Source organism: Pinus tabuliformis, chromosome 8 (genome assembly GCF_031772625.1).
Source record: "Pinus tabuliformis cultivar Carrire ecotype Pingquan chromosome 8, CPIR1, whole genome shotgun sequence".
Taxonomy (NCBI): Eukaryota; Viridiplantae; Streptophyta; class Pinopsida; order Pinales; family Pinaceae; genus Pinus; species Pinus tabuliformis.
This window is the reverse complement of record NC_142294.1, coordinates 275,422,278-275,446,625: the sequence shown is the minus strand read 5'-3', so window position 1 is coordinate 275,446,625 and position 24,348 is coordinate 275,422,278.

The following is a 24,348-nucleotide window of genomic DNA, read 5'->3' as shown; positions in this document are numbered from 1 at the left end:
ATCGAACACCACGCAAAATCTTTTGGTCGAAGGCCATTGATGTAAACCTGTCGCCAGAAGTGAAAAACTTGCCATTGAGGCATGCAAGCTTCAATGTACTGAAAAGGTTGTTCCTAAGTCGAATTCTTGGATAATGAGCTGATGTCGATAAGAAGCGACCAATCGTAGGAGGGTCTTAATGAATCCCACATCTACGACATAGAACGGAGTAAATGATTTTGGAGGTGAAAATGACCTGATGATACAGGGTTCAGGGTGGCGGTCATGAAAGAATGGAGCGTGAATGTATTGTAGCAGATGAGACATGGGTGAATTCTTTGAGCGGCTTCTCTTGAACATACCAGCGACACTGACATGGATTGGTAGCGATAACCCCAAATACGGATGGTGTGGTGAACCAATGGTGATATGACCAGTAAATGGAATAACCCAACCTGACTCAGACTTGTATTGAAAGTGTCATGTTCAAGAGCAACTTGCTACCAATGAAGTCTCTTCAAGTTTTCATCCCAATTTTTCCCCAGTCATTGCTAACCAGTACCTCTTTATTTTTATCAAGCTTGAGGAGGATAACATATGCTTGTTCTATAATTTTCCCTTCGGGCAAACCCATCGTTATGTTTTAATGAGCCTAGCGACAGTGAAACTCATTCTTGTTTGTATGGACAAGTTTGTCACTATTGGTTTTAATGAGTTTAACAACAAAGATAACTCAGTCCTTTTCAATTTTAGAGAGTCTAAGAGGGATGTAAAGGAAACTCCAATAATCCTTTTTCATCATATACTCCCTCAATATGAAAAAGTATAAAATAATATGAAAGGGATGAATTTTCTCTGAAGCATCGAATAAATGGTTTTGACAAGATCGAGGATTATGACTTTTACGCGACAAATATAGGAAAAAGCAACTCTTGGTGGCAGGTTTCTAAAAGTGCTTTTGCATGTAACTCCCAACTACTAAAAATAGCTACCTAAAATCTAGGGATGCCTTTACTTTTTTATTTTTTTCTTTTTCCGGAAAAAAAATTCCCATGCATGCAAAGAAAGATTGCTTAGTCCTAGAGGGAATTGGTCAACTTGGGAGCACATCCAACGGATTGCAAGCCTCAGAGTGACTTCTGCATAGTTTCTAGGTGGAGACTGACTGCCAAAACTATGTAGAACATAGTATGGAGTGTCAGTGAGTTGAATTAATTCTGAAACTATGCAGAGATTTTTCCAGATTGGCCCACTGAGTACTGGAACTCTGCAATGTGTTGTTTCAGTCAACATGACTGCAACTGGGGAAATCTGCATTGCGCAATTTTAGGGGCCACCTAAGGCATTGCCTCTCCGAATTGCATAGAGAAAACTCTAGCAGGCCAGTGTAAGGTAAGCTCTCTGCAATTTTTGGGAGCAAGGAAATGCCTTCCATCCCATAAATTTGTATTGCAAGCCGCGCATGGCAAGGTCCAAGCCAAGGCAGCTCAGACCTTCCAATAGGTGATTGAACACAGCAAGGAATGAATGCATATGCAAAACTCGGTACACACATAAGTAAATGAACATGCATGCAATCAGTGGTTGCAGGATTTAGTAAAATGAGAAAACAATGAAGTGTGTGAAGTAAGTTTCCGCAACGGCCACCGTAACTGCAAAAACAATGCCATGCATGCTACAACAAGGAGATGCAATGTAAAACTTGAAAAAATGCTTCTATAAGCTAACATGCATTTAAACGATAGAAAGCATTCAATGAAATCAAGCAAAAAATAATGACACAATCAAAAATACAAAAAGTAATAGAAAAGATGTTGGGTCCTTATAATACTAGTGGTTACCCCATTACTATTGTAGTTATACCCCTTATTTATCTTGTTGTGCCCCTATTCCCCCCATGTTGTTATTTCTGTGCCCCATGGAATCCCTCTATTGTTATTTTTGTGGCTGTACATTATTATTGTTAGGTCGGCTGGATTATATTGTGACTCCTTAGACTCCTATATATAGAAAGGAGGTTTTGTCATTTGAATCATCCAAGAATTGTACATTTATGTAATGTAAAGGAGGTTTCCCCCTCGAAGAGGCTGAATTATAAGGCGTTGATCTATCTTTTCTATCTTTTCTTGAGTTGGTTTCATAACATTTGGTATCAGAGCTTTGGATTCTAGGGTTTCGCTACTCCAAACAGGTCATCGTGCAATTTTCGCTATAACTTTTTTCTGTGATATTTCAGAAGTCGCAAAAAAAGCCCATTTGAGAAGAAATCGTGTTGAACCTTGGGTGCAAATTTTAGAGCTTTTCACGCGATATTTGCGGAGATATGATCTAAGGAATTTGGTCTTTTTGCAGACTCCTGAATTACATTCAAAACAGGTGACCTGGGTAGAACCGTCATAACTTTCTCTCTGAGGATCGGATTGAAATTTCATAAGAAGGTACAGAAAGAGGACAGATTGTAGTTTCTTGTATGCATGTTTTACATCCAAAGGTCGAAACAGTGACTCGTGGCACGTCGTACAATTTTGCTCTACTGAACTAGTCTATAAGCAAGTCACTGTGGGAGATTTCACATAACTCTTCCTTGGAGAATCCAATTTGGGTAAGACTTGTGGCATTGGAAAGAGGACACAAAGGGCTACTACAACTTAAAAATTCAGAAGTAGATGATTGGAAAGTACAGAGATACATCAGAGGCAATATCGAGCTCCTACAAAGTGAAAAAAGGTGTGTAGATTTTCTTAAATTTTTGCTTAAGCTTGGTTTGAAAAATTATTTTGAAGGAATTCAAAGGGCATAGTAGAGCATTATTATCGGTAAATGATGCCCCAAGGAAAGAAAATGCAAATACCTAGTAAGGAACCTGAAAGCTCTAGCATGAGTCATGAAGAAGAGGAAGAAATGCAACATGATATATCAAAATTACAAGACCAAGTGCAACAACTGTCCCTTGCACAAAAAGGAACAGAATATAAGATGGGTGGTTTAAAGAAAGATGTAGAAGCTAAGATGGATGGTTTAAAGAAAGGTGTAGAAGCTAATATGGATTGTTTAAAGAAAGGCGTAGAAGCTAAGATGATTGACGTGGAAGCTAAGATGGATGATTTGAAGATAGATTTGAAGAGACACATGGACGAATTGAAGATAAATATAAATAAGTTGCTACAAGAAATGGTCCCTAAGGCTGAAAGGGTACTAAAGGAAACTCATGATGAGAACAAAAGAAATGTTAATCATGATTCCATAGACGCTAATGTTGGATTGAAGACTCACCATATTCCAAAAATCGATATGAGGAAGTTTGATGGAAAGGATCCCGCCACATGGATATTATAGATGGAGCGGTTCTTTGATCTCAAAAATGTGCAAAACACACAAAAGGTACGTATGGCAACTGTATATTTGGAACCAAATCAGTTTGTATGGTATCAATGGCTTTGCTCTCGTAAACAATTTATCACTTGGGAAATTTTTACGAAAGAATTGATAGCACATTATGAAGATACAAAAAGCAACACTTTTTTTACCCAATTGATAAGTCTCAAACAAAAGGGTTCAATAATGGAGCACATTGAGGAGTTCCAAAAATTGAACATAAGGGTAAAAGATATTCCAGAGGAGCATAGGATTGATGTGTTCATAGGGTCTTTAAAGGATAATATCCAACATGATTTTCGCCTTTGGGAACCTGATTCATTAGAGAAGGCATTTAGGTTAGCAAGAAAAATGGAAAGCAAAATTATGGCAACCAAGAAGCATACCACTCACAACTATAAAGACGGAAGTGTTGCTGCCCCTAGTCTTCCACAACCTATAAGGTTGACACCACAACAATTGGAAGAAAAAAGAGCAAAAGGGCTTTGTTACAGTTGTGATAGCAAATACACTAAAGGTCATAAGTGTGTTGAGAAGAAATTATTCTACATAGATTGTGAAGAGGAAGAAGAAAAGGAGCAAGAAAGGTCAAAAGAAGAAGATATACTCCAGGAACAAAGCCTAGATGAACAACAAATAAATCCAACCATATCTTGTAATGCATTGGCGGGAATTACCACTCCTCAAACCATCAAGATAGAAGGACAAATCAAGAAGAAAAAGGTAATAGTGTTGATTGATTCAGGAAGCACCCACAATTTTATTCATTGTAGGGTAGCAAAAGAATTGAATTGCTTCCTATATCCAGCACCAGAGTGTCAAGTGATGATTGCAAATGGAGGAACAATAAATTGCTCTGGAAAGTGCCATAATATAAGGCTATCCATGGGAGAATATGTATTGACTAGCCCAATGCTTGCCATTCCAATGGGAGGTGTTGATGTTGTACTAGGAGTCCAATGGCTACAATCCTTGGGTACAATAGCTTTTAATTTTCAAGAACTTTTCATCAAATTTTCTATCGAAGGAAAGGAAGTTGAATTAAGGGGTATTGCAGGGAAACCAGGAAAGATAATCAGCTCTAATGGTATGACAAAGCTTCTAAAAAAGGAGCAAAGAGGTGTAATTGCACAATTATGTTCGCTAGATGTTTCCACATCAGAATCATCTATTTCTCCAGATCTCCAAAAAGTCCTGGACAATCATTCCAAGGTATTTGAGACTCCCAAAGGTCTCCCACCTATGCGTGATCATGATCATGCTATTCATCTGATTCCAGGAAGTGTTCCTCCAAACATCAGGCCGTACAGATATCCCTATGTCCAAAAAAGTGAAATTGAACGTATGGTTGCAGAAATGCTAGAGGCTGGTATAATTCAACCAAGTCAAAGTTCTTTCTCTGCTCCAGTAGTATTGGTGCACAAGAAGGATGGATCATGGCGCATGTGTCTGGATTATAGGGAGCTCAACAAGCTCACTATTAAAGATAAGTTCCCCATTCCTGTCATTGATGAATTACTGGATGAATTGCATGGATCAATTTACTTCACCAAGTTGGATCTTCGTTCGGGATATCATCAAATCAGAATGAAGATTGAAGACATTCCGAAAACGACATTTAGAACTCATGAGGGTCATTATGAATTTTTGGTCATGCCTTTTGGCCTTACCAATGCACCTTCAACATTTCAAGGTTTGATGAATTCAATTTTCAAACCATTCCTTAGAAAATTTGTGTTAGTATTTTTTGATGATATACTAATCTACAACAAGTCTTGGAAGGATCATGTTGAACATGTTGACAAGGTGCTACAACTATTGGAGGAGAAACAATTATATGCAAAAAGATCCAAATGTTTCTTTGGAGTCCAGGAGGTGGAATATTTGGGTCATATTGTATCTCATGAAGGAGTTAAGGTAGACCCTAGCAAAATTAAAGCCATTAAGGAATGGAAAATCCCCACATCCATAAAGCATCTGCGAGGATTTCTTGGGTTGACAGGGTATTATCGCAAATTTGTTAAGAATTATGGGAGAATAGCAGCACCTCTAACAACATTATTGAAGAAATATGCATTTTCATGGACTCCGGAAGCAACAAAGGCCTTTGAACATCTTAAAGAGGCAATGTGCCAAGCACCGGTCTTAGCTACACTGGACTTCACAAAAACCTTTATTGTGGAATGTGATGCTTCAGAAAATGGAATTGGTGCTGTTCTAATGCAAGATGAAAGACCCATTGCTTTTGAAAGTCGTCCAATCAAGGGAAAGTTTTTAAGCAAAGCTATTTATGAGAAGGAAATGTTGGCAATACTCCATGCACTTAAGAAATGGCGACCCTACCTAATGGGAAGACACTTCAAGGTAAAAACAGATCATGATAGCCTTAAATACTTTTTAGAAAAAAGATTATCCTCTGAAGAGCAACAAAAGTGGGTCACAAAGATGTTGGGTTATGACTTTGAAATCATCTACAAAAAAGGGAAGCAAAATGTGGTGGCAGATGCACTCTCAAGAAAGGATGAGGATGTGGAAGCATTGTTGTGCGCCATTTCTATTATCCAACCAGATTGGATAAACGAAGCAAGGGAGGAATGGAAGAATGATGAAGAAGTGTGGGCACTTATTCGAAAGCTACAACAAGTTCCAGTACGTCTGATACATTTAGCTGGAAAAATGATTCGTTATGGTACAAAGATCGCTTATACCTCTGTAAGAATTCCCAGCTAAAACAAAAGATTCTTATGGAATTGCACACTTCTCCCTTAGGAGGGCACTCAGGATTTTTAAAAACTTACCACAGGGTTAAGAAGGAATTTTTTTGGGATGGCCTTAAATCAGATATTCAAAAGTTTGTGGCGGAATGTTTGGTTTTCCAACAAAATAAAGTTGAAACAATTAAGACATCGGGTCTATTACAACCTTTATCCATTCCAAGCCAACGTTGGGAGGAGGTTTCAATGGATTTTATCACATGTTTACCCAAGTCTGAGGGAAAGAGTGTCATCATGGTGGTAGTTGACAGACTTACCAAGTATGCACACTTTTGTGCATTATCACATCCATTTAAAGCCAGTACAGTTTCTACTGCATTTATGGAAACAATTCAAAAGCTACATGGAAACCCAAAGATTATTGTAAGTGACAGAGATCCCATTTTCACTGGAAATTTTTGGACAGAATTATTTTCTTGTCTTGGTACTCAGTTAGCTCATAGCTCATCTTATCATCCTCAATCTGATGGGCAAACTGAGATAGTAAACAAATGTTTGGAAGGATATCTTTGTTGCTTTGTATCTAATAAACAAACACAATGGGTCAAATGGTTGCCTCTAGCTGAATGGTGGTATAACACTTCCTTCCATACAGCAACAAAAATGACCCCATTTATGGCACTTTATGGGTATCAACCACCATCCATCACATCATATTTAAGAGAAAATTCTAAGCTTCAGGCAGTGGAACATCACATCAAACAACAACAACAAGTCCTCCAACTCTTAAAGGATAACCTCATGTTGGCACAAAATAGAATGAAACAACAGGCAAATCAACATCGTAGTGAAAGAAGTTTTGATGTAGGTGATTGGGTATCCCTACGGCTACAACCATACAAGCAAATGTCCCTAAAGCAAGCTAAGAAGGATAATAATTTATCACCAAAGTATTATGGTCCATACAAGGTGTGGAAAAGATTGGTACTATGGCATACAAATTGGAGCTTCCTGCAGCTTCTCGATTGCACCCAGTTTTCCATGTTTCATGTTTAAAGAAGGTTATAGGCGACAAGCTCCCAGTTCAAACAATATTGCCAGAACTTGACAAGGAAGGAAAAATTATATTGGAACCAGAAGCAGTCACAGAAACAAGAACTCGACAGCTACGAAATCGATCAATTTCAGAGTATCTTATCAAGTGGAAGAACTTATCCGCTGAAGATTCCACATGGGAGGATGAGAATTTTATGCAGAAGTATCCAGAACTACTCAAGCGTTGAGGACAACACTTTTTTGAAGGAGAGGGGCATGTTGGGTCCCTATAATACTAGTGATTACCCCATTACTATTGTAGTTATACCCCTCATTTATATTGTTGTGCCCCTATTACCCCCATGTTGTTATTTCTGTGCCCCATGGAATCCCTCTATTGTTATTTTTGTGGCTTTATATTATTATTGTTAGGTCGTCTGGATTATATTGTGACTCCTTAGACTCCTATATATAGAAAGGAGGTTTTGTCATTTGAATCATCCAAGAATTGTTCATTTATGTAATGTAAAGCAGGTTTCCCCCTCGAAGAGGCTGAATTATAAGGCGTTGATCTATCTTTTCTATCTTTTCTTGAGCTAGTTTCACAACAAAATAAGCAAAAGACATGAAAATCCAGAGCTCGAAAATCAAAGTGAAGAATCAGCTCTAAAGCATCGAATAAATAGTTTTGACAAGATCGAGGATTATGACTTTTATGCGACAAATATAGGAAAAAGAAACTCTTCGTGGCAGGTTTCTAAAAGTGCTTTTGCATGTAACTCCCAACTGCTAAAAATAGATACCTAAAATCTAGGGATGCCTTTTTCTTTTTGATTTTTTCTTTTTCAGGAAAAAAATTACCCATGCATGCAAAGAAAGATTGCTTAGTCCTAGAGGGAACTGGTTAACTTGGGAGCACATCCAATGGATTGCAAGCCTTAGAGTGACTTCTGCATAGTTTCTAGGTGGAGTGGCTCTCGATGCCCCTCAAGATCTATGCAATTTCTGGACTAAAGCCAAGGTTTTCATCTAGGAATGTGCAAATTCTAGGAGCAAACCTGGTGATGGGCTTCTCTACACAATTTTCAAGGGGAAGGCAGTCTACTTGCTGTGCAAATTTCTAGAGAGCAGTAGGCTACCTTGATACTTTGCACAATTCTAGAGGGAAAGGTTTCTTTCCCTCTAGTTCTACTCAATTTTCCAAGCGAACACTAAGACTAGTTGAGAACCAAGTCACAGGATGTCAGCTTGCAGTGAAAGGGAAACAAGCTAGCGAACACAAGATGATAAGCCAAAAAAACTCAAATTAAAGCATATTTACATGGGAAGTGTAAGACATGTTGTTAAGGATGATTGGTAGGGAAGCTCCAAAATGAAGCTAAGGAAAAAATTTGGAGGATGGTTGTAGCCACTACAAAACCTAGCTTCAATTACATTCTTCAAATCATCCATCCAATTTTGCTTACTAGGTGTTTCTATTTTCTTGATTCGAGTCATTCATTCTCTGTGTTTTAGGCACTCAACTTTGAAATGATTGTAATTCTATAATTTTGGATCTCCAAGTTCTGGAATTTTGTCATGTGGTAGCACTTCGAGTCCTCTTTCCAACCCCACAAGTCTTATCGAGATTGGATTCTCCAAGAAAGTGTTATGACTAAGCTCCCATAATGACCTGATTATAGACATGTTTAGTAGAGCGAACTTGTTCGAAGTTCCATGTCACTATTTCCACATTTGGCCTTGTAATTGATACCCAAGAAACCACAGTTTGTCCTTTTTCTATCACTTTTTATGAATTTTTAATCTGATACTCAGAGAGAGTGTTCTGACAATTTTCCCAAGGTCATCTGTTTGAGATGGAATTGAGGAGCCTGCGAAAACCCTAACTTCCTTGGATCCTATCTTTGAAAATATAGTGAACCAAGATTTGAAATTTGCTCACAAGGTTTAGTATGATTATGTCTCAAATGGGTTTTAATTATCATTTCTTAAGTTTCGTATAAACAAATTTATCACGAAAATGCCACGATGGCCTGTTTGTGATGGAATTCTAAAGCCTGCAAAAATTCTAGCTTCCTCAACTCATATATCCAGAAATATAGTAAGACAGATCTGAAATTCAGACACGAGGCTTAACAAGATTTCAACTCAAATGGGTTTTAATTTCAGTTTCTGAAACTTCGTATAAAATTATAGCAAAAATTCCACAATGACCTGTTTGAAGCAGTGAAACCCTAGAATCCAAAGCTCTGATGCCAAATGTTATGAAACCAGCTCAAAAAATAGAAGAAGTGATAGATCAACGACTTCAAAATAAGCCTCTTTGAGGGGGAAACCCCCTTTACATTACAGAAATGAACAATTTTGGGATGATACAAACAATAAGACCTCCTTTCTATATATAGAAGTCTTAGGGGTCACAATATAATCATATCTGACATAACAATAATAATTTAAGGGCACAACAATAACAATAATGGGCTTCTATGGGGCACAATAATAACAATATGGGGACTACATGGGCAAACAATACAATAAGGGGATAGAACTAATAACAATAAGGGGCTACACTAGTAGTATACGAACCTAACAAATTACAAAATCCCACTATTGGAAACTCGGAATACTGGTAACATTAGTCTCAAAAGATCTCCAATACCATTGAAACTTTAATTTTGTCACCAATTATTTTATTTTATTTTTTCTAGTGCGAACTATCTAAGACTATAATCTCACGTTTCTTAAAGTATAACTTTTTTTCCAATAAATTTAGTGTTTGTAAAAATAAATTAATAGATGTATGTGCCCTATGACAATGGACTGAACGTAAAAGGTACGAAAAAATTTCATACATGAGTCTCCTAAAACACAAACATGCATCAACTTATGACATCATAATGTGTTGTGCCTGACTCAGGTCAGAGTTATCTTCTTCTCGAGCTAGATCTTTATGTGGAAAGAACTCTGAACCCTCGACTACCTAAAACAAGACGATATGCAATCTAAGCCTACACCTTTCTCATGATCCTTTTAAAAATGCAAAGATCCATATACTCCCTTCACGTACTTTAGAACACTTTTTGTAGTAGACCAATGTCCCTCATAGGGCTTTTGCATAAACCTGGAGAGGATGCTAACAAAAAATAAAATGTTTTTTTTGGTAGTAGTCAGGTAGTTGAGACTTCCTACAAGTTGTCTCTACATTGTTGCATCCTCAAGTTATTTTCCTTCAATGGATGTGAGCATTAAGTTATGCGATGTTGGAGTAGTCAGAGGATTGCACTCAGCCATGCCAAACCTGTTCAACAGATCTCCAATTGTTATCGGGAAATCTAGTGTCCACTCGGAGCTGCTAGTCCCACTAAGACTGGTAGCTATCTTAGAAACAAACAAACTAAAACTACTTTTGCCTTCCTTTATGAGAAGTAGATAACAGGGGAACAAAGGACACCATCCTCAGTCTTGCACTTGGTTCCTCTCCCTTCTCACAGATCCTTGCCACTTTTCCTTCATCTAGCCAGCTTCAAAGAGCACCTGTGGAAAAGCAGCATAATACTATCAAAGAACAGAGATCTACAATCATAAACAATATAGGACGAGATGTATTTTGACCACACAAATGCATATACTATCAGAAATACAAGAATATGGAGGAAAACTCGAATAGCTTTATTGATATAAAGATTAGAAGAGAGGATTACAACCCATTGATCTGACCCAACATCATCCTTCCAGCATGAAAGCCCTTCTTCACCTCATGAAAAGCTTAGATCACCCAACACTATGATATTCCACCAAGGAACCAACAACACTTCCTTACAAGATACAAAATTCCATCCCCTGTATCTTTGGGATGAGGGATCCATATATAGATGATTGCAAGGGAGTGAGTCAGCTTCTCGGATTTTGATTAGTGTCTTCTCTCTGCTAGTTCTTGATTCCACTTGGATATTGATGATCTCTTACTCATCCCTAGGCAAATTCAGAGAGGCAAGTGTCACAGGAGAAGTTTCTGGAAGATTCCATGACGATCCACCTTGTAAACTGTCTCTGCCATTTGTATACTCTTGCCCATCGCACGCTACAGAAGGGCTTTCCAATATGCATCGCACCCTTTACACTGAGTAGGTGAGATGCATTGCACCCTTTGCACTGGACAGTCTGTATGGTCTAGCTTTGACAAGTTCTGAGCAGTTTTCTGTGGAGAACTTTTGGGAGATGATGTAATCAGATGACATTGTTCCTTTAGGGTGTGAAGCAACACTTTTAGGGACGTATGAGCCCTTGGTTTATGTACATGTATGATTCGGGTTACAGTGCCCAAAAATGTCTATAACAATTTCACCCTAAAGGATGAGGTCGTTAATATTTTGATGTCGGGTGAAATGCTTTACCATGAGGATCCGAAGTTTTTTCGAGCTTGAAGGTGACCTGTAATAAGATACAATACAATACATTGTATTCATAATATTTTTCATGATCTACCTGAGGTGGGCATTCCCATGCTCAGCTTTATAAATTCATTTTCATTTACATAAGACAGACAACTGTCTGTGTGGCAGACTGATGATTCTGATAGAGCCATCATCCTTTGATTCAGATGATCATCTATGTAGCAATGATGTACATTTGATGTCTTTATTTCCCTAAATATATCATAGCCTGGATGGATGAAACTAGATCTGGGGTCTTCAAACTCATCCAATATTCACTTGGAGTACAAGTCGATCCATGTGAAAGATGTTCTGGAGTCGAACATGGAAAGACATCGCCTGATTACTAGCCAATGATGTAAGTTGTTAACATGCGTGAGAGGAATCACCGATAATGATGATGACCCTCAAGGTACTACAATACAATTCACGTGGTGTGAAAAAGGGACTTGGCATCGAACACCACGCAAAATCTTTCGGTCGAAGGCCATTGATGTAAACCTGTCGCCGGAAGTGAAAAACTTGCCATTGAGGCATGCAAGCTTCAATGTACTGAAAGGGTTGTTCCTAAGTCAGATTCTCAGATAATGAGTTGATGTCGACAAGAAGCGACCAATCGTAGGAGGGCCTTAATGAATCCCACATCTACGACACAGAACGGAGTAAATGATTTTGGAGGTGAAAACGATCTGATGATATAGGGTTCAGGGTGGCGGTCATGAAAGAATGGAGCGTGAATGTATTGTAGTAGATGAGACATGGGTGAATTCTCTGAGCGACTTCTCTTGAACATACCAGTGACATTGACATGGATTGGTAGCATTAACCCCAAATATGGATGGTGCGATGGACCAATGGTAATATGACCAGTGAACTGAATAACCCAACCTAACTCATACTTGTAGTGAAAGCGTCATGTTCAAGAGCAACTTGCTACCAATAAAGTTTCTTCAAGTTTTCTTCCCAATTTTTCCCCAGTCATTGCTGACCAGTACCTCTTTATTTTTATCAAGCTTGAGGAGGATAACATATGCTTGTTCTATAATTTTCCCTTCGGGCAAACCCATCCCTATGTTTTAATGAGCCTAGCGACAGTGAAACTCGTTCTTGTCTCTATGGACAAGTTTGTCACTATTGGTTTTAATGAGTTTAGCGACAAATATAACTCAGTCCTTTTCAATTTTAGAGAGTCTGAAAGGGACGTAAAGGAAACTCCAATAATACTTTGTCGTCATATACTCCCTCAAGTCTGAAAAAGTATCAAATAATACGAAAGGGATGAATTTTTGATAGTTTTAACGAGCCAAACAAAACAAGGGCTCGACCTTTTTGTGTAATAATCCCTCAGGTCCAAAAAGATTAAAATCTAGAGGAGGGATAGCACCCCCAGTAGCTTTAACGAGCTGGAGAGGCCAACTGCTCGGCAATCTTTTCATATTTTACGAGTTAGATGAAAAGAGCTTAAAGGAGACTCGTTTCTTGAGGAACGAGTGATAATTTCAGATAGCAACTGATTCCAGGTAAGGTTTGGAATTTTCCAATCACGGGAGTGTCACAAGGATGGCTAACAGGATCACTCTTTGTCGTTGTTCCTCAAAAGGGGTAAACAATCAAATGGAGGTGAATGATCGGCTAAAATAGAGTGGAGGTGATGATGAGAACACGACCAAGGCTCAAAAGCTGATGATAATGCATTCACAATGGTTATTTACCAGAAATTGGTTCATTTTTTAATGAGCTTAAACTCTGGGGGAAACATTTGCTTATTGCTTAGGTTTAATTTTTAACGAGCTTGAACTTCACATAAAAATTGTTCGTGATAATGGTCATTGATTATTTGATTTCACTCCTAACCACTTTGTTCCTTCCGATGGTTGTACTGCCTGTTCAATTGCTTCATGAAACCGAATAGAAATGAACAATACATGCTTGAAAAATTAGTTGAAACACTAATACTTTACTCGAATTACGTGAAAAGTAATTTAAAAGTGGTTTTTACCCCTCATTTTACCATTTCATTTGAACTTTGGTTTGTTGGAGCTCTGGAGGTGCCTTTCCCCCTTGATTTTCACCAGCTGATTCCAGGATATTCTATGGATGATTCTTGGTGTCGTCTCGACCAGGTAGGAGCTAAACCTGAGCTCTTCAGTTGCACTCCTTCCTTTTTGAATTCTGAGCATGTTTCCCTATTTTTCTGAGCCCCAGGGGTTTGAAAAATTCTCCCTGGCTCCATCGCACCCTTCCTATATCAAAAGGTGCGATGCATACTGGCCTGGCCATTGGCCACTCAGTATGCATGTCACCCAGTACACTGCTGGGGTGCGATGGGCGTGACAAGGGAAACCTTTGAACTGTTTTCTCATGGAATTTTTCCCTGTTTTTTGCCAAATCAAGACCCTGACTCCTCTCTTGCTTGTTTTGCAGAGATTCATCGGAGAAAAATGGTTTTTACATGGCAAGAATGCGAGCATGAAGAATAGGACATGGTTTCTTTACATGATCTGGGTATGATAACTACACTGCAGAACTATGGCCTGCTCAGGTTTTTCCGCATCTCTAGCATGAGGCAACAAATCAACTTGTTGCAATATTTTCTCAATGCATGGGATCCTACCAAGTAGGTGTTTCATATCAGAGGCAAATCCATCCCCTTGACTATCGTGGACATCTATTTTTTGACCGGTTTATCAAGGCGTGGTGCCCCTATCTAATTATCAAGTTCCGCCTATGGGGACGAATCTGTGAGAGATTATATTCGCCGGTATTGAAGAGAGGGATCTCAGCCGAGTAGGGGTGGCGAGATCAACATTCAAGATGTCATTGACCAGTCCTTAAGGACCATTCTATTCACTTTTGCTAGATTGGCTGGTAGTGCGACTCTTCATGTGGCTAACAGGTCCTATATGCAGTATGCCTTGGAATGCCTTGAACCAAAGGTGTTCAATTTGTGTGGTGCTCATGCAGATATTGGACCAGTTCGGCCAACAGCACGTCTGAGAGCACCAGCTCCCATTCCAACAGGAGAGGCTATGGGGAGGGCTATCCTTTGTGACCTTGATGTGGCCGAGACACTTTCAGCATTGCAGGATCAAGTCGAGGGTCTCACTTTTGGTTTGCCGGATGTGATGACTGACGAGCTGCCTTTGAGGTTGCAACGACATACTACTTGCGTGCCAAGTCAATGGACTAGGCTTTTACGCATGATTGCACAGGCGATGACCTATTATCACCAGCATCATTAGACTAGGGTGCCCCCTAACATTTTGAGTTTTGGGTCATTTGACCAATTTTGTCTTGGTTACTAAAAATTATGTATAAACCATAAACAATTATATATATATCTTCAATTTTCAGAGATTTATTTTGGTTAAGTTACGTGATCTTGATGCAAATATTGATGAAATTCTTCTTTTATAAACGTTGCAAATGTCTATCTAACACATAATTTGCCAATGAGTCTGTTAAGGGATTTATGTTTCTAGAAATATGTTGATATTGAATAGAATCAAACCGCCTTTCCAAAATCTTACCCTTAGGAACATGCGATAGATAGCTCGATTCCGTACGAAGTAGATACCGGTGAGCTATAGGATGACGAGTTGTGTGTCTAGCCTGATGAAGAGTCGGCATATGCCACATGTGATGGCATCAGAGAGGAGCTCTATCAACGCACTGTAATCAACAATATTGTTCATTGACCGACCAATACATACCCCTCTAAAACTCACTAACTCGCTGCTTGGATCGAAGATGGCCCAGGCCGCAGAAGATAGGTTCTGCGAACTACGACTCGCTCCATCGGCATATCCAACAAATGATTCCAATAGGTTCAACATCTGCAGCAAATGCAAAAGTGGATCACTTAACCAAAATAATTACCCTTAGCGAAAATAAAAATGTAACAAAAGCATGGGGGTTACTATCTTGAGTCAAGCATAGTAACGCTTAAGGTACAACCCGTTGCGGGGTTGTTCCAGTGGAATCCCATCATAATCCACTAACTCGTAGGATCCTTCTGCTAATACATGCTTAACAATATAGGGACCCATGCATAAAGACTTGAATTTGCCTGCTCCCAATTTATCAGACTCCTCGTCGTAAAGTAAGTCCAGGTCACATTCTGACAAGACACAGGGTTTGACCTTCTTGTCGAACTGCGCCTTGAATTATTTCTTATGGGCTTCATTAGCCAAAGTGCCATCACAATGGGTTTCATCCAATTGGACTAGTTCCAAGAAACAAGCCTCTTCTTCTGAAGTTCCGGGGAGAAGGTCGACCGCGAGTTTGAGGGACGAGATTTCATAAGGAACTGGTAAGATTGCTTCCAAGCCATACACCAGTTTAATGGGTGTGAACCCGGTTGCATTCCTCACGATGTCTGGTATGCCCACAAGGCTGAGTACAGGATCAGGTTCCAAGTCCTTTTATGGACTCCAATCACCCTTCGCAGCATCCGCTTCAGGACCTTGTTGATTGCCTCAACTTGTCCGTTAGCTTGTGGATAATATGGAGTAGAGCTGTCGTGGGACAGCCCTAATTTGGTAGCCAACTCAACCATCATGTGATTGCCAAAATTTGATCAATGATTTGTGACTATGGCTTTTGGAATGCCGAATCTGGAGACTACATGATTGAAAAATAAGAGGGCAGCCATTTCATCGCTGTTGTTTAATGTAGGCATCACCTCGACCCATTTGGTAAAACTGTCTACTGCGACTATGATATACCCATGCCCCCCGGCCAAGGTGGGGTTACATGTCATGAAATCTATGCCCCATTTGGTGAATGTCCCAACAACAACTACTGGTTGCAGAGGTGCGGTTGGTATTCTGGTTTTGCGATCGAAGATTTGAAGGCATGGCAACTTCTGATTATGGTTATGCAATATTTGAACATTGTTGGCCAGAAGTATCTCGCTCGTAAAATTTTCTGCATCGTGGCGTAACTAGATTGAGGCCCCCCACACGTGATTGAATGGCAATCATTCAGGACTTTTTCCGCCTCCTCGTGGGTGAGGCACCTCCGAAAAACTGTATCGACACCACGACGGTAAAGCGTGTCACCAACGATCATGTAGTCTTTTGCTTGGTATCAAATTCGTCTTTGTTCTATACGCAAGGTATTAGACCTATATGTTTGGGTTTGGAGATAGATTATTATGTCTCCATACCATGGATTCCTTGAAGATATCAGAAACAAAGATTCCTCCACGATCGCTTCTTCTGAGGTTGCATCGTTGAACGACGATGGGAGATCGCATAGTAACTCTGCGAAAACCAGGGATTTCTTCGCTTTGGATTTTATAAATTCCAAATCAAACTCTTGTAGAATTGCTATCCATTTTGAATATTTCCCCCCCAGAAATTATTGCGACAATTTATAAGTGATGGGGTTGCAATCTGACAAAATCGTAGTTTTTTGAAAGAGGACGTAGTGTCGAAATCTTTGTATCGCTTAAACAGACGCGAGAGCTAGCTTTTCAATGTAGGAGTACTTGCTTTCCGTATCATTTAAGTTTCTACTCAAATAATATATAGGATGTTCAATTCCATTGTCTTCTTGAACTAAAACCATTGCGATGGTCCTATCTGCTGCAACCAGATATAGGTTAAAGTCATTTTGATAATCAGGAGCATACATTAATGATGCTTTTATTAGGGATTCCTTTAAAGCATCAAAGGAAGCTCAAATGAAGGGTACTTCTTTTTTCAATAGATGAGTATAACCTTTAGCAAGTTCGGCATAATTTGGAATGAACCTCCTCAGAAAGTTTGCTTTCCCTTGGAGTTTCTGAATCTGAAGCAAATTTGAAGGTGGAGGCAAATTAATGATTGCCTGAACCTTACATGAGTCGAGACGAATCCCTTCCTTTGAGACCACAAAGCGAAGTAAACGACCAGAACTAACACAGAACACACATTTGTGTGGATTGAGTCGTATCTTGTAGTGTCGGCAATGTAGAAATATCACTCTCAAATGCTGCGGATGATCGGTCCACTTTTGTGAATGAGCTAGAAGATCTTCGAGATATGGTTGAATGATGTTTTTGATGTCATGGAAGGCATAATTCATTTCCCTATAAAATGTTGACCCTGCGTTCTTTAAACCAAAGGGTAGCTTGCGATATGAAAATGTGCCCCACGGACAAATAAATGTAGTCTTCGACTAGTCCTGTGGGTGGATATTTATTTGATTATACCTAGAAAATCCATCCATAAATGAAAATATTTCACATCTGGCGCATTCATCAATTATCTGGTCAATGAAGGGTGTAGGGTAGTTGTCTTTTGGACAAGCTTGATTTACATCCCTATAATCGACGCACACTCTAATCGTTCCTTGTTTCTTCATTACAGGAACAATATTCGATACCTAATCAGTTAGTGGAACCGGGTAAATAAAACCAGTATGGGGAATTTTTTCAACTTCTGCCTTGATGGCAGTGGATTTCTTGGGGTGCACCTACCGTAGCATTTGTCATACCGGTTTGACATCTGGATACATCTTAATTTCATGTTCAACTATGCTCGAGTCAATGCCTGGCATTTCATCATATGACCAAGCAAAGACATCTCTGAATTCACAAAAAAGAGCGTGATATATTTCTAGTTCTAAAGGAGAACAAGATTTGCCAACATGAATATTCTCTACAACATCTGTTTTGGTCGAGATATTTATGGTGATAGTCTCTTCAATATTGGACAAGTTTCACTCAGAATCGAATTTGTTTACAGTATTTGATAGAAAATCAAAAACTGAGGGATGATGAAGGTCACTAGGAGTATCTTCTTTGTAATCTGAAAGATGGGAATGATGGTGGTGATCTTCCCATGGTGCCCCGTCAATCATCATTGTCTAAACAATTCCTTCGTTTGTAGAATGTACTTGCGACCAAGGATCTGAAGGGGTGCCATATTCCTTAGACTTATCTATCCAAATGCTTGATGAGCGTTGATTTGGGTTTGCCTCCCATGCCAGAAACATTGATTGCTACAATATTTCTATTGGTCTTGGAGGCAATACTTGCAAATGATCCATGTTAATATTGTTTTCATAGATCCTTTGACTAAAAGATATCATATTGCAAGTTCCCACCGTTGCCACTTCCACTGTATTTATTGGAGGTGGTAGGGCGAAAGTCCCCATTAATATAAGGTCTTTTAGTAGACCTACTCTGATATTTTGAAGCGAATGAGGGCTTCCATGGATCATCAAAATGCTTCCCGTAACTTGTGAACTATTGGGGAGAAATGTTTGTTGGTTGATGATTGTAATATCTCCTTGGAAGGGAAATACAATCTTCCTGAAGTAGGTTGACACAACAGCAGCCATATCATATATCCAGGGCCTTCCCAGTAGGATGTTGTAATTGAGGTTTCCATCGATCACTTCAACATCAATTTCTACTATTTTCCCCCCTAGTTCGACTTGCAACTTACTTAAAATCCCATATGGGTTCTATTTTCATCTATCAAATGCTTTTAATGTCATCGAAGATCGCGACAAGGGTGGAGATCCTAAAGTTTTCTATCAACTCATCGACATAATACATGTAGATGCCCCCTCATCAATAATTGTTTGATGAACAGTTTTGTTGAGGGCTTTCACTTGAATAAGGAAAGCTAGTTGAGCTGGTAACTGAGGGTCATATACTTTGTGATTAAAGGACACAAGATTGGAATCTGTTGGGTTAATCCCACCTATCGCCGATAATAAAGCCTGCTTTTGGGAGGGGAAATTTTGTAGTACCTCAAGTGTCGACATAGCGGATGGCGATTGGGCCAGATCGTCCACTATATTATAATGGTGTGCTGCTCTGGCATGAGGATTAAATGTCGATTTGTGTATTACTCCCTTTGGCAGCTTTATCGTTAGTTCAAGAATGATGGGTGGCACAACTTCGGTCGAAGTTCTTGTCGAACTACTAGGTTGGTCATTAGCCTTGTTGTCCAAGAGCTGTGGATTCCCGTAATCTTTATTCCTTGTTGATATCAAAGCATCATTTTGCTACTTTGAAACTAACAACATTAGCACTTGGGACGGGGAAGCATTGTCACTAGCAACTAGATTTGTGCCTGGATTTGGAAACGGATCAGTCAATACCGCCGAGGTTTTTGAATTCTTGAAGAATTTTCTAAGCTCAGCTTTATATGGAAACTCTCTTGTCCAATGATCCTCATCACATATAAGGCATGGACGATTTGGTTTCATATCTCCAAAAGGGTTTACAAAATATTTCTCAGGGGACGACTCCTCCTATTTCTTCTTCTTCCCTTTCTTTTTCTTCTTGCCTCCTGATTGCTTTGTTTCTTTGCCTTTGTCGGTCGATACAACATTTAATTCTGAGGTGAGAATTTCTTCATTTGCATTTTGACCTAAAACCGTATGGGCCTTCTTCGACTTAGCCTTTACGATTTTCGTGCTAGTTGTTCATATCACGCCGTCCCCGGCATGAGAGTATTTGTTTGATTTAGGAAAGGGAGGAACGAAAAATTCCGGTCTAGGAGAATCAAGGCTTTTATCATAGAGCGTGACAGACTGAGTATAGATCAAATCTAAATATTGCGCACGAGAAATGACTTTCTCTTCAGTGACGACTCCTCCCTTTGCCACATCTTCTGTAATAGAAGGTAACAATGATTTAATAAACCATTTATCTAATAGCTAATCAGGAACATATGTTTTTACCATTCTACGATGACGTCGCCACTCATGAATATGATCGGATATGTGAGTGACCATCGTTTGCTTGAAATTGGTAAGAATCTCTATTCCCGTTTCGTACCTTATGGGTAACTGAAAATTTGTTAAAAAGTTTGTGGCTAGGGTACTAAAATTATCAAATGAAGCTCTACGAAATTCGATATACCATTTTGCTGCCAGACCCGTTAACGTTCTCTAAAAGAGGTGAAGCCTAATCGAATCATCATTTAGAGTGTTAGATGAACACCACAGATGAAAGGTCATCACATATTTCGACGGGTCTTCACCCAGATTTCCATTAAATTTAGGAATATCTAACGAAAGTTTATGAGGAATTGCTGGCCACCATGGGGCGTAAGCGATTTGATCGTTTGTCAGCCGATTTAGATCTGGTAACCCTAAAGTTGCCATGAAGGGAAACTGTTGATTCAGGTTCAGCAAAGCATACCCACGATAAGATGGGATTGCCTGAGCAGTGGGTCTTTGCATACCAGCATAGTGTATTTGATGCTGATAACTTTGGTAAGGTTGATGGGCATAACCATTATGAAATGGTTGATGTTGACCCTTTTGAATATACGGTTCCCTATTACTTACAAATATTTGGTGCTTAAACCCTTGGTAAACTTGTTGGAATTGCGGTTGTTGATATTGCAGCAGCCATGGTTGTGAGACCATTTGCTGTTGTCCAATACTGGCTGTTTGACCAAGATGAGGGGTAATGGTACACGTTTGAGCTTGGGTCACTCCAATTAAGGAGCCACTAATCGATGATTGTGGTGGCGTCGTAGAGACAAGAGGTTGTTGACTTGCGACCTGAGAGACTTGAGGTTGGCATACAACATGCAACGCTTGTACTTGCGACACCGTCACAATAGCCAGTGTAGTGGGGATATTTGACATAGGCAGATTTTGTTGCATTGAGTATACAACTCTTGGTTGTTGATGGAGTATTGGTATCCAACCACTGGATGTAATTCCAGCATAATCTGAATTATGTTGCGAACTCTTGTATGTTTTTTCTCCTGAAGGAGACAATGAAAGGGCATATTTCCCCCATACGACAGTAATCAGGTGCTTAAGAGAATGCTTTTCCTTTGAGGACCAGACTGCCCAAATTGACATTGTGAAGGATCAATTTTCTGAGACTCAACATAATAGATTCCAGATATTATTCCGGACGAACAAACGGGAACAGACCATACTGTCGAAACAGCCCCTGGATGGACTCCATCCAACAATTGTGAGCTAGTTGTGATAGACGGTACGCCGACGAACATTGTTGGAGTAACAACAGGAAGTTATGATGCTGTTGTGTCAGATGACACAGTCCTAGATGTTGACAGTTGTTCAGACATATCTAGTCTATCCAAAAGATTTCCTAGCAATTCTACAGGAACTTATGATACCGGTAGACTAATTTCTAATGAAGAAGGATATAGGGTGATCCCAACTTCAAAATGCGATGGAGTACTAGATGGGGGATCCTCCACAATCTCTTCCATAGAAATCAATCCAGGTGGAAGAGGTAGACTGTCAGGTCCGTAAAATATTTCTAGTGCCGAAGAAGGTATATATTCTGTCGCGATAGATGTTTGGGAATAACACCTTCCGAATCAGCTGTAGATGGAGCCGGTTCAGGAATAGAATTGTTTACCTTGACACTAGGATCAATTCTACTGTCCTCTAGTGGCTGCGGAACTTCTTCTGTAGAGGTAGGGATACCAAAAATGTTTGGAGTAACTGGAGTCTCCGAGGGCGTTGGAACACTTGTTCCAACCAGACTAGGGGACTTTGAACTGGTTAAATAAGTTTTCTTTGTCCGGAATAGTTTTGTTTCTGGAGACAAAGACGGTTGACTCGTAAGTCTCCGCGAACGATAGGGTTTTGGTAGACTTGCTTCCACGATTGTGGATTACTCGATCAACTAAAAATAGAGGGGGAAATGATTCCGAATTAAATGAATTTTATACGCTTTGACACAACTTATTTTTTCAATTTTTAAGAGTTTAGAAAAAACAAAAAATGACTCTAGTCACCTTTGATTTTTAATGAGCCTGAAGTGACAAGTGCTCAGATGGACCTTTTCCTTTAAGGAGTCTGAAAAGGAATGAAAGAGACTACTCTGGAAATCTAGACAGAGGGATTACCAAAACATTCACAAAACTGCAGAATACTTTTTACGGTACGGTAGTCAATCTTGCCGAATGTTGTGTTCACTGCATTGCCATCGGTAGGGTGGCAGACACGGCTTCCTATGGATAAAGGATATAGCCTATTGTGGTCTCCCAATATATACTCAACGGTACATGGGAGCACAAGTCCGTACTGGCACTTGTCGTTTCAAAGAGGAGGAATCACCCAACCAACAATGAAAGCGACAGTTACCAGGCTTTATGATGCCGGAATACGTCTCTAGCCTAGACTTCTAGATGTTGTGCGTTAGGTTCCAAAGCATTTTTATGTTCATTAAATTTATTTTACATTTGATCTTTCTTAAGAAATTTTCCTCTCAGGTTCACCGCGTGATGTAGATATACAATTCCTAAAATGAAATCTAAGATGATAAACAATTTTTTAATCTTCCTTTTGCAATGAAAATACTAGCTACTAAAGAAAGAGAGATGATATTCTTTCAACATAGAGCAGAGAGAGCACACTAGATGCACAGTCCTAAATCAAACCAACAAGCAGTCTAAATGCAAATGCACATGCATGTATTTGTTTTTAGCTTTCTTAATGTGTGAATGACGAGAAGAATTCTAAGTACAAATCTGAATTATCTTTTCAAAGCGACAGTACTAACAAATTTCTCTTCAAAAATGAAAGGAAGATAATGACGACACCTTGCTATTTTGAATTGAAAACTGCTTTCAACAATTGAAAAACTACTAATTCAAATCAAATACAAGAGCAACTGTATAATCAACCATCTAGAACAATATAATTCTTTTCTTTGACTAAAAACGACACTTGCGACACTTCCAAATCAAAAGACGATAGTTTGATTACGTTACTTTTTGTAAAAGAGAACTGTAAATGGTTCACAATACATAAAAACATTCACAACTCTTTGTACTATGGATGTGGAATTATGCAAAGGAAGGGAGTTTCCACAGTGGTATACTAATCATAGACAACAAAACTCCTGAATAAAGCTGAAGAGAGTGAACACAGAAACCAAAATCTGAGAGAAGAAGAGGTCTTATCTAATCAGCACACCTACAACATAGCGAAAGTGCAATGCAGCACACCTACTGCACACGGGAGGTGTGAGGCATCCAGATTCCCAAGAGGAGAAAGTGTGATGATCCAGGGACAAGACTTCAACTTGGTTCTTGGTCACAGTTTGCAGCTTATTTCAGGGATTTAGGCCAAGCTAATGATAGTCAGTAAATAGAAATCATAGGGGCTGATCTAATGAGGTTACTAGAGCCACCAATAGGGAAATTAGGATGTTTGCAAATTGATTGTTCAGTTTATAAACAAAAACTGAAGATAGACTGAATCAACATTGATCTACTTATCAGGAAATCTAGTGTCAACTCGAAGCTGCTAGTCCCACTAAGACTGGTAGCTATCTTAGAAACAAACAAACTAAAACTACTTTCGCTTTCCTTTATGAGAAGTATATAAGAGGGTAACAAAGGACACCAACCTACGTCATGTGCTTGGTTCCTTGCTTGGTTCCTCTCCCTTCTCACAGATCCTTGCCTCTTTTCCTTCATATACCTAGCTTCAAAGAGCACCTGTGGAATCAAAGCAGCATAATACTATCAAAGAACAAAGATCTACAATCATAAACAATATAGGACCAGATATATATTGACCACACAAATGCATATACTATCAGACATACAAGAATATGGAGGAAAACTCAAATAGCTTTATTGATATAAAGATTAGAAGAGAGGATTACAACCCATTGATCTAACCCATCGTCATCCTCCCAGCATGAAAACCCTTCTTCACCTCATGAAAAGCTTAGATCACCCAACACTATGATATTCCAACACGAAACCTACAACACTTCCTTACAAGATACAAAATTCCAACCCCTGGATCTCTGGGATGAGGGCTCCATATATAGATGATTGCAGGGGGGTGAG